This window comes from Nanorana parkeri, unplaced genomic scaffold (genome assembly GCF_000935625.1).
Source record: "Nanorana parkeri isolate BGI_ZX_2015 unplaced genomic scaffold, ASM93562v1 scaffold217, whole genome shotgun sequence".
NCBI lineage: Eukaryota > Metazoa > Chordata > Amphibia > Anura > Dicroglossidae > Nanorana > Nanorana parkeri.
Genome location: NW_017306485.1, coordinates 1,727,878 through 1,739,280, shown reverse-complemented (window position 1 = coordinate 1,739,280; position 11,403 = coordinate 1,727,878).

The window sequence follows — 11,403 nt, the reverse complement described above, 5'->3', positions numbered from 1 at the left end:
TTACCCTAATGCAGAGAATGCATTAGGTAGAAAACGGCCAGATCTTAATACTACTTTAAATAACCAAAAGCAAAGCTGTGTGCATGCCTTAAAACACCGATGTAACACATCTACTACAGAATACAGCCAATTGCTGTCAAAACACATGCTTAGTGTAACATGAGCAATGTAGATTTTCAAATGGAAGATTGCTACAGTTTATAGCCAAATCTGGCCAAACTCCAAAATCTATACCTACTGTGGCTAAGCCTATGTATATTACATCACGTCCGCATTCTTGTGTCACTCTGCAGCTTCAGAAGCTGATGAAGCAGATCTCAGCTTCTTTGGGGGGTCCTAGGTGTCTCCATAAAGAAGACCTGTCACATATCTTTGCTATCACATAGGGAGGCTTCTTAGCCCCCTATGTGATAACAATAAAGTTAAGTGGAAAAAAAATCTGAAAGAAAATTAAAGTCACATATGAAAAATAATTTTAACCTCTTGCCGTCCGCCCGTAGGGGGTTTAACACCGCGGATGTCAACTGGTTAAAAAACATACTTACGAAAATGACTATTGCGCCCATTACGCCGCACATGTTACATATCAATGCAAACTTCGCAGTGAGAGCAATAATTCTAGGGCCATCAATCACTGATAACACTAAACTGATGGTCAATGGTCAATTTTGGGTATGGTAGTTATTTTTGCGATTTCACGGGTGCGCGCAATTTTAAAGCTTGACATGTTTGGTGTATATTTACCCAACCTGACCCCGTCTTTTATATTTTACCAAAAAATTGGGTAATAATAAATGTATTATAACATAATGTAAAAAAAAACGATTTTTCTAAATTTTCAGTAATTTTTCCTTAATAAAGTAAAAAATAAAAGAAAGCTCTATCTGTCCCCAAAAAATGGTATAGAGAACTAATTTCAGTACAGCGTTGCATGATGGAATAAATGACAGTGAAAGTACTGCAGCGCTGAATACTGAAAAATGGCCTGGCCAGGAAGGGGGTGTAAACATCTGGTCTTCAAGCAGTTAATGTGTCAATAAATCAGCATTATAACAGTCTCTTAGCTTCATCATATTTACTATCTTTGATAACATTTGATCTCACTTCTGAAAGTGTTTGAAATAGGAAATATCAGTATTGCCCACTGGCAATCAATTAGATATCAATCGTTGCTTTCCAGTGCAGAACTGAATCTAACTGGTTTCTGTCTGTCAGGATGGAGAACGGCATACAAACAACCCAGCATTCAGCTGATTGCTGAGTGTTTGTAAATAACTGAGGACATAGTATGCTTACTGTGTCCCCAATTATGAATGAATAGGAAGTGCTCTACATCACTTCCTTCTCATTCATGATTGTGAACATAGTAACTTATACTGTAACCACAATTTATGAATAAACAGGAGCAGCTAAGTATAGAGGCTTCCTGTTCATTCATAAAAGGGGCTGCAGAAAAAGAGATTTAAGACTCTGTGTTCTAAACCTTTTTTTCTATTGCAAAATGGAAATGTCAGGGATCTGTTTAGATGCCTGATATTTCCACAGAGCCCTTAAAAGCAAAGTAAAATATATAAATAAAAATAACATTAAATACAGCAGATAAATAATTCTCAAGGGTGAATACATTTAGTTTGGTTACTCTTTCTTTTAGCTGAGTTCATATATGCTCCTTATTGATTACTTTTTTCATTTTAAGTTCAATGTTATACCAACTTCTAACTGATTCTATGATTTTATGCAGTGAAAATAGTGAATATTTGGATCACCCTGGCATTTAGTCAACAATAATATTGAATCTTTATTTCATCCATATCTGTGCAGTAATCCAGTGTTAAACTTTGCTTTTGTGCAGGAGCTTTCTGTAAAAAAGACCAATCACTACTGCAGGCTTTCCTTGCAAAGGGTGACTGGTCTTATTTGCCATGGATGGGAAAAGCAGCTAAAAGTGACTGCTGCCCTCAAATCAAGCACAAAGTAAAAATTAAAGACAAAAGATATAATAAGTACAAAATAAACGAAAGCACCAATGGGGGTGATTACCCAGACATCTAGCAATCAAGGGGAGTGGGGAGGGGACTCAGAAAAACTAAAACTGTTGTGTTAACACTGCTGTGATGAATAAGTGGAGGTCCAAGTGAACACAACAGCCAATGACACCTAGTAGAGCCCACACCAGCTAACATTTTATTTTTTTTGTTAGGGGCTGCCAAGTAGAACAAAATAGCCAAACATAGGAGTCAAAACGCATGTTAGTTCACTGTGTGTATGTCAGTACCCCAAACTGAGAAACAACTCCTAAACAATGAAAAAGGCAAAAACATGTGTTAAAGCTGATCATTTAGCTGCTTCTCTTTTCACTGGCCACTCACAGACTTCTAGAGACAAGATCTGTAAGTGTTGTTTAACCTTTTCCCTGCCAGTGACGTATGAGATACGGCTGAACAAAAAGGTTTCCAGCTGACCAGCTCAGTATTCTTTACATTGCTGGAATTCACCCATCTCAAACTGCTCATCCCCACACAGCTACCTCCTTATGTATCACTTGCCCCTCCCTTTTAGATTTTAGGCCCTTACGGGCAGGGCCCTCCTTACCATCTTGTCTTGAATTGTATTGTGATTGTAATGTCTTCCCTATATTGTAAAGCGCTGCGCAAACTGTTGCCGCTATATAAATCCTGCATAATAATAATAATCTGATACAAAACTCATAATAAGTGTTTACTGTGTCCCCAGTTATACACATCACTTTCTGTCCATTCATTACAGGGGACATAGTAAAAACTTACGATCTGTGCTTCATCAGATTAAATGGGATGCACCTCCATCGATTGCACCTCACATTTGGGTATTGCCAGGTGTGCTAGAGTGAGAGCAATAATTATAGGGCCAATATTAATGGTTAACTCTAAACCGAGGACTTGTACAGGCTTTTAAAACGCTACCTAGGACAATCTGGGGTGCCATACTTTCTCGCCGTTTCAGGGACGCACACAATTTTTAAGCTAGGTATGTTGGGCATCTATTTACTCAGCACATTACCATTTTTTATATTTTACAAAGAAGAAATTGGGTATTACATTGTGTTATTGTGCACTAAATTAATGTAAATGTGTCTCTTACTGAAATTTTGTGTTTGAAATTTTGTGGTAGTTACAAATGTTGCACTAAAATCATGCGACAGGGTCTTTGCTTTCAGGAAATATATAATTCTGGGGGGTTTAAGTAATTCTCAGGCCTAAAATGTGGAACAAACCCCGGCTCTAGCAGCAAAAGGGCTAAAGCTTTCAATTTTGCCCTCTTGTAGTTCAAAACAACAACAAGAGGGCAAAGCTTAGAATTGAGAGCAAAGTTTACCTTACTGAGCCATTTATGTCTAGTCCTTGAAAGCAAAACCTTTATAATGAATAAAATATCTGAGCCATTGATTTCCATCACTGGACATACACTGCCTTTGTTGCCTAGTGCATTGCCCCCTGCTAGGATCATCTTGTTTATAAAACATTTTTTTAGTTGTAGCCACTTTAATAAGGCCTACTGTGTCTAATAATAAATCCAGTCCAGGTCTTTATTAACATTAGACCCTTGAACTAACCAAGTACCGGAGGAAAGATCAGGAGAGCTGCACATATTCCAATAAAATGTGGTTACTATAGGGAGTTGTGTCCCAAGCAAAAACAGACCTCTATTTTTCTTCTAAATCCAGTTCCTCGTTGACTTTGCATTAAAATAAAATTATTTTTGGTATTATTATTATTATTATTATTATACAGGATTTATATAGCACCAACAGTTTGCACAACGCTTTACAATATAAGGAAGACATTACAATTACAATACAATTCAAGACAAGATGGTAAGGAGGGCCCTGCCCATGAGGGCTTACAATCTGAAAGTTGGATTTAAAAGTGTGGTACTGAATGCTTGCACATGCTCCTTTACATATTTGGCACTTTCTTATTCTATTTCTTTTTACTGATTAATATACCTTATTTCATTATGGAACATGCGTAGGCATGGTGAGAACTACAGGCATACAATAAGAAACATATGTTTGCCAGAATTATTCATCTTTGCTGCTCATTAGTCTCTCCAACACAAAAATTTGTCCTCATAGTTTTAGACTTCCTACGGAAATGACATACCATGAGGTACTTATTAAAATGCAGTTTGATGTTATTGTTTCCAGATGTAGCCCATGTAAATATGTTTAAAAGGGTATTTTAAAGCTGTAATAGATTTGATTAGATAACGAAATTTCTCCTCCCTTAGTGTAAGTATTGCATGTGCAGGCATCATCCTGCTAAAATCAATTGCGCATTGTATTGCCCTACTCACTTTCTTCTCTGCACCTCTTAGCTTTGGCTGCTATATTAATGTTACAATTTAGATACACCACGCAGGGAGTTGAGACGGGGAGCAAAAAGTTTGGCAGAAGAAGCAGCTAAAAGACATCACAACATTTCATCCTTTTCAAACAAGGCATTGTGGATGGGTTTAAATTAAGTTAGTAACAAAGAGATGACCCTGGCATTAAGGAAACAATATGTATTTGTTTATTACAAGCATTTACATAGAGCCCCCAATTTATGCATTGCTTTAAATACTGTACATTTACACCATTACATGCACTCAAGCAACTTAAAATTGAAGGTCCCTCTCTCACGTGCAAACCTATATGCACACTACATCCAATTATCCTACCACCATGACATTGGAGTGTAGAAGGAAACCCACTTAAGCACAGGGAGAACATGCAAACCCTATTCAGATAGTATCCTGGCTTAGGAGCAAGGACCCCAAGAAAGCAAGGCAGATGTTCTATTCACTAAGCCACTGTGATGTAATAACTCTATAATAAAAATTAAAATGGAGTTTGCAGGTGGCTTAAAACTGCTGCTCTGACACAGACTTGTTATCCTGCATGTTGTCCTGTCCTTTGATGAACCGAAAAGCCAGCAGACACCTTTAACACTTTAAACCTAGACATGCAATGATAATAATAAAAATCTGGCAATGTAAATCCCAAACTGAAGGGGAGAAACTCTCTAAGTTATATCTAGTACCTGCCTCACAAGGCCTAGCTACAGACTCACCAAAATAGGACTCGAGTGGAGGTAATTCACAGGGAACCACTGATTCCTCTTATGCCATGACCCTAAAGTCTTCCCATAGTCCCAATAATCCCTTGACTATGCAGGTTGAGGTTGGCACATCTAAAACCCTGACCCAGTATGCTAAGCCTAACTTATCCTAAATTAGTACTGTAATTTTGGACTTAAAGCTCAATCAATAACATCCAGGTAAAACTGTTGCTCCTACAACAGGATATGCAAACTCAGAGACAGGACAAAGGTGGCTGAAGACCAGGTTAGTAAATGGGAACATATTGTTCTTCCCCCATCCATATTGCCCTTCAGATCCATGAAAAAGATGTATAGCTTATAAAGCTAAAGTGGTGGGCTTGGAACAATCTGCAGTTTGTTGACTTTTGGAACTGGTGGAAGGCCAGCCTCCAGATCTGTCCCTAGAATCATGGACTAAAAAGACCCTGCAAGGCCTATAAGTGTTTCTGAGGTTTACCATTAATAGGGTTCATTGCACCCCTGCTAGAGTCTCAAAAATCCTAAACCAAAGCACATTATACTACCTCCTAAGGCTTCTGTATATTTTTCAAAAGACTGCAAGGCAGATGTTCTAACCTGTCAGACTTCTCAGGATATTATCAAGTATATAAACTCAATATGAAGCTCTTTGGTCTGGAATAAACGGACCCCTAGAATTTGCGTATGTACACTTTAATTACGATTTTGAAAAGCCACTGAGACAGCTGTCATAGGGTCATGTGAGACACTGAGCAATATAGTTTATATGAAATGCTTTTTTACAAGTGAGTCTACCCATATTACACATTCTCTCCATATCCTCTTCAGGGCACAGTGACTATACCCCAGTGACGATTGAAAGATGTCACCTATATCAACCCTATATTAAATGATCTTACTCTACCTAATTTTCTAACAGTCTTTAATATAGCATACTGGACAACTAGGGGAAGAAAATACCTTAGTGACCTCTTCCAGGATGGAAAGTTTAAAGATCTCCTGCAAATTTGTGGATCCCCCCCCCCCACTTTCATTTTGGATCCCCCCCCCCCCCACTTTCATTTTAGGGGAGCTTTGCATATTTTTACATTAAACATGCAGCTAATGCTCAGATAGCGCCCCCCTACACTGCACTATGCAACTTGAGCAAATTGTTTGGTGCAAGAACTCCAAAAAGCTCTCTAAGTATTATCTAGCTTTAATGGAGACAAAAATGGTTAGACTCCAAAGGGCCCGAAATAAATGGTCTAACTGAAGAAAGCTGGCAAGAGTTTACGAAAACCTATGTAGAGAACCCATGAACGTTGCCTGTGATAAGTGGGTGGGTAAAGCTCCTACTGAAATCCTACTGTCAAAATCCTGTGACAACAAGTGAAACAGACCATTGTAAATATGATGCAACATTATTGGTGGAGGCTGCACTCTGATATATAGAGATATATACAAAAACAGCAACAAGGTCTATGCAATACAGTTTTTTCTTGACTATTCAATATAGATTATCACACTCCTGATCTGATGAATAGGTAGCTAAAGATATGGCAGTACTGTATGCGGCACAGTAACATAATTCTAGAAATCTGAGAAACAGTCACCGTAGCATAAGATGTCTCTGGTATATGCTTTTCTATGCCACAAAAATGAGTTCTGCTAACATGGAAAACATCATAACCTCCGACATCAGCCATCTGCTCGCTAATCATAGATACACACTTTCTCTGTACAAACTGACCTTTGAAAACAGGAGGTCACCACACATATTTGAAAAGATTTAGGGCTCATGGATTGCTATTCCATACACAGTCCCACTCCCTACCTTTTCCCAATATTCCACATGGTGTCCCTGAAGGTCCTGTATACTGATTACTTTATTTTACCCTATGTAATGCACATATCATCTCTTGCATTATTGTGTTAATGAGGCCAAAAAGACAGCTACACTGCTATTGTTTCTATGTAGTGAGACATTTTTAGTGTTTTGTTGTATTGTACTTGAAAAACAATAAAAACATACTGAGCTTTATATTATTGTTTCAAAAAGTAGGCCATGTGAAACATGATTAAAATTATGTTTCAATGTTGTAACAGAATGTATTCCAAAGCTGTTATGTTCCTCTTCTCCATAGGCAGGGTCCCACTGACATCACTTGCACGTTGTAATCTTCTGCACATATAGTTCTCTGTAGTTCCTTACAAACTAACTTTGTGATAAAAATAAAATGCAGTTTGATAGTCTTGTTTGAAAATATATATTATGTGAATATGTTTAAAATCATAACTGGGTAACTGGGTATGTAAATGTGGTATCTGGGTATGTAAATGTGGTATCTGGGAAATATAAAAGGAGATAGAGTCAGCGTGTATGCTACCCTTGAGAAAGTCCATTGGACGAAATGCGTAGGGGAGGAGCTACACGCTGACGCTGGTGTATGGAGTGGGGGAGACAGAGCTGAACTCATAGAAGCCGATTTTATGTTTTTACAGTGCTGAAAAACCTATTTAAATGTAAGTGTTCTGATTTTTATGAATAAACTATCATCTAGCAGTTTTACACTATGTGCGATCTTGGTTTTCTATTTTGAGCTGATAAGAGAGTTTTGGGAGAGACATCGAGCAAACTCATCATTTTCAGCTGTTGGTGATTCAGTGCAGAGGGAGACATCGGACACGAGGGAAGTGTGCAAACTGTTAATAGACCACTGGGTGGTCGGAATTTTCTAGTGAGTGTGCTAGTGTTTGTGCACCTGGAGGTGGATCATTGGTGATTAATTGACGAGGAATTGAAGCACAGAAGTCATGAGTGATTGTGGAACTTTATATGCAATGATTATTTCACTCACTGACGTAATATAAAGAAAGTGAACACAAGGTAGAAAAAAATCTCTTCTACTGTCGTGGTAAACAACCTGCTTCCCTATTCATAGAAATTTCAGCGCGAAACTATAGCTAATTTGCCTGCAAACGTCAGGTGGTCATAATAATCTGGCCACTCAGTGTATGTTGGAGTGAACATTTTGTATATATGAATTGTCACAAAGTATATGCACTTAGAGGTTTATAGAAACGATTGGGGATAGCACAGTGTCTTTTGTTTAATATGTTTAAAATCATGTTTAAAATCTGTAATAGATAGAAAGTTGGTTAGCCTTCATTCTCCTAACCAGTTTTTTTTCATTGATGTTCTTTTTTTTTTGCCTTTCCACTATGCTTTGTTTTCTTTTCTTCCTTCCTATTCTCTGGCAAAAGACGTTTCCAAAGACGTCACCATCTTTACTAGGACTTTGCCAAATTTCATCTTTACTAGGCAGAGCATAAGACAGTGGCCTCATGCTAACAAATACTAAAAGAAATGTCATCTTCTTGGCAGCAATGAAGAAGAGTTAACAATGCTGGTCATTTACAAATCCCTGACCAGGCCACTAAAATGCTTATGATATGGTTACTTTATGGAACTTTCTGTAAAAAAATATGCACAGGCTTAGAGGGGGCTGGAAAGGCAAACAAACAGGGTTATTCACAAAAGGGTGAAGAGTTTGGAGAAGTTATGAGAAGTGATCAAGGACAGCAGTCGCCAACCTTTCGGACCTCTAAATTCATGATTTTAAATCCCGCGGACCACTAATAGGATTTTTATAAATATATATATATACTCATATTTTTTGTTTCTTCATGCCACTGGCCCTGCCGGCGGCCGCCGGGGCACATGCCCCCCTAGCTTCAGCACTGCCCCCCAACCACCCCCGTGCCTCCCCTTACCCCACACTGAGCCACTATTACTTGGCTTCTACACACTTTTCTATGTCCCGCAGCCTGCTCAGTCCGGCTACTGACGAGATGCCCTGCCTCCTGCAGAGCCCACACTGTACTGAGACCCATGCATTTCTTGTGACAGCTGCTGCTTGAGTCAGTGAGAGGCAGCCCCAGAGCCTCCATGCCGCTTCAATGATGGCCCAGCCTGCACGTCGTCAGAGGGATCCGGGGAGCACCAAAAAATTTTCACGGACCACCGGTTGGCGACCACTGATCTAGGACAACATAGCTGAACTGGAAAGTGAGCTGATTTGGAGAATTTTTCCAAATCAGCTATTTTGGCCTAGATTGTTCACGTCTCCAAACTCTTCACGCTTTTGTGAATAGCCCTGAAAATGTAATATGGTGTAACTGTTATTGTGAGGATTTGTTTTTCTGGGAGGGGGTTAAATTGTATCTAAACTGAAAAACATAAATGGAATATATTGCAGCTCATGAGTCCTTACATGTGGATGCTTTTTTTATATATCCTACCAGTAACACACTTACTAGCGTGACAATCACTATACTATTTCAATGGAGAAGTAGCATTGTCAGTCTACGACAGGAGGAGTTTTAAGACTACAAAACTCCTACCCCTCTCTGAATCTCCATAACATGGGAAGAGATGTTCTGTCATCCACAGAGATGGGAACAAATGTAACTGACGAGAGTACGGTATAGAGAGCACAGGAAGTTGTCAGTTCTTATGATTATCAGGATCAACAGGTTTTTTTAACTTATCAGATGTAAAAAAAAAAAGGCCTTCAACAGTGTATTTAACCAAAAGGAAGTATATAGTTAATTGCTAGGTTTTACATATCCTTTGATATTGGGGTATGCAAAATAATCTGGATATTTGGAGTAATAATCTGGATATATGGAGTTTATTGTTGTGTCTTTTAAGGTATATTCTCTAATAAATTTGAGGGTTTAATAATCCATCATCAGTGTTTGAGAGAGCAAGACTCGATTGTGCCCCATAGTGCATATAAATGTGCTTGTTCTGTCCAAAGAAATATCTGTGACTTTTAGTTGTAATACTTATTTCATACAGCTATGGTTAATGCAATGCACTTACCTTCCAGTGCCTTTTCCACTAGTAAGAAAAAGCTGCCCATAACTCCTACTGTAATACTTACATTAAAATCTATCATTCCCTTGTTCAAATACATCATATTCTAGCTGTCCCTTACTACAGGGAGAGCCCCTTCAACATCCTCCAAATAAAACGTTTGTGTTTCAAATGATCACTTGTGCTTCTGGAAAAGACTATGATGACTCAAACAGAGATCAAGATATACATCATCTGTTACATTTATTTTTCTAAAATGACTTAATGGTCAGTTTGTTATTAGACAGAATTTCAGCCAAAGTCTCAGAAGAAGAAGTTATTTCTCATTTCTGTTGAGAAACTCTGCAATGTTGCATTAATATTCAAATTGTTAGTTAAAAAAAACTTTCCCTTCTTGAGAAAGACATGCAATCCTTCAAAATGCATTAATACTTGGTCAGACTACATTAAATGACATTATATCCCTCTGACGTTCGCCCTACCCGAACCCGCTGTACGTCAATCACACGTGACTATACGCAGTTCTGAACTGAGCATACCGTCACAAAGACGTGGCGATACCACTCTCAGTCTCACCCTGCACATAGATTTTCCAGTTCGCGGGACAACAATCTCAGGCCAGCAGACTGAGAGCGATCGCTTCTAGGGTTGGTTAACTCCGCAGTTAACCCTTTACACACCAAACATTCGCTGCCTTTAACGGAAAACACGGACCGTTCCCAGCAAATGCTGTTATAATTCAAAACACTTAACAAAGCCTATGATACCGCTGTCCTCTCAAACAGGAATATGTCAGGTCTCACTATACAGTAGTGCTCTTCACAGAGGCAAGGATACTTTAAGTTCTTGTTTAGAGCGTAAGCATAACGATTTTTAAGATTGTCCTTTAATAAAAGAAACGGTGCAGAAAATATACAGAAAAAGATATTAATAAAGAGAGAAAAAATATATAACAGTAAAACAAAAGGGAATAAAAAGAGAATACTTAACAGTCCTGGGTTTATGGGTTCTGACAGAGTCCAGAGTTCAATAAGCAAAGAGAGAGCAAGCAAGGCTTGCACGGATGCTTTCCAGATATTAAAGGGGAACTCTTCTGGGGTGTTATGAACTTCTTGATGTTGCAGGAGTTCCTTTCTTGATGTTACCAACAAGAGCCTCCTCTAGCTGCCTCAGCAGCATCTTTTTGTCATCCCTCTAGGGGGTTTCACAGAGCCAGACACAAGGGCAGGGCTGGGGAGGGAGAGAAGGAGGGACGAGCCTTTACGATGTCCTCCTCTGCTCCTCCCAAATTATTAAATTCATAATTAAGAGGATAATGGGTTATTCAATAACCCATTACAATGCGGTCCGACAACCCCTAAATTATGATGTGTCATGCTTTAGCATTAAAGTTAGCTTTAAATTGAAACCAAACTTGCCAGAGATTTGAATGATGGG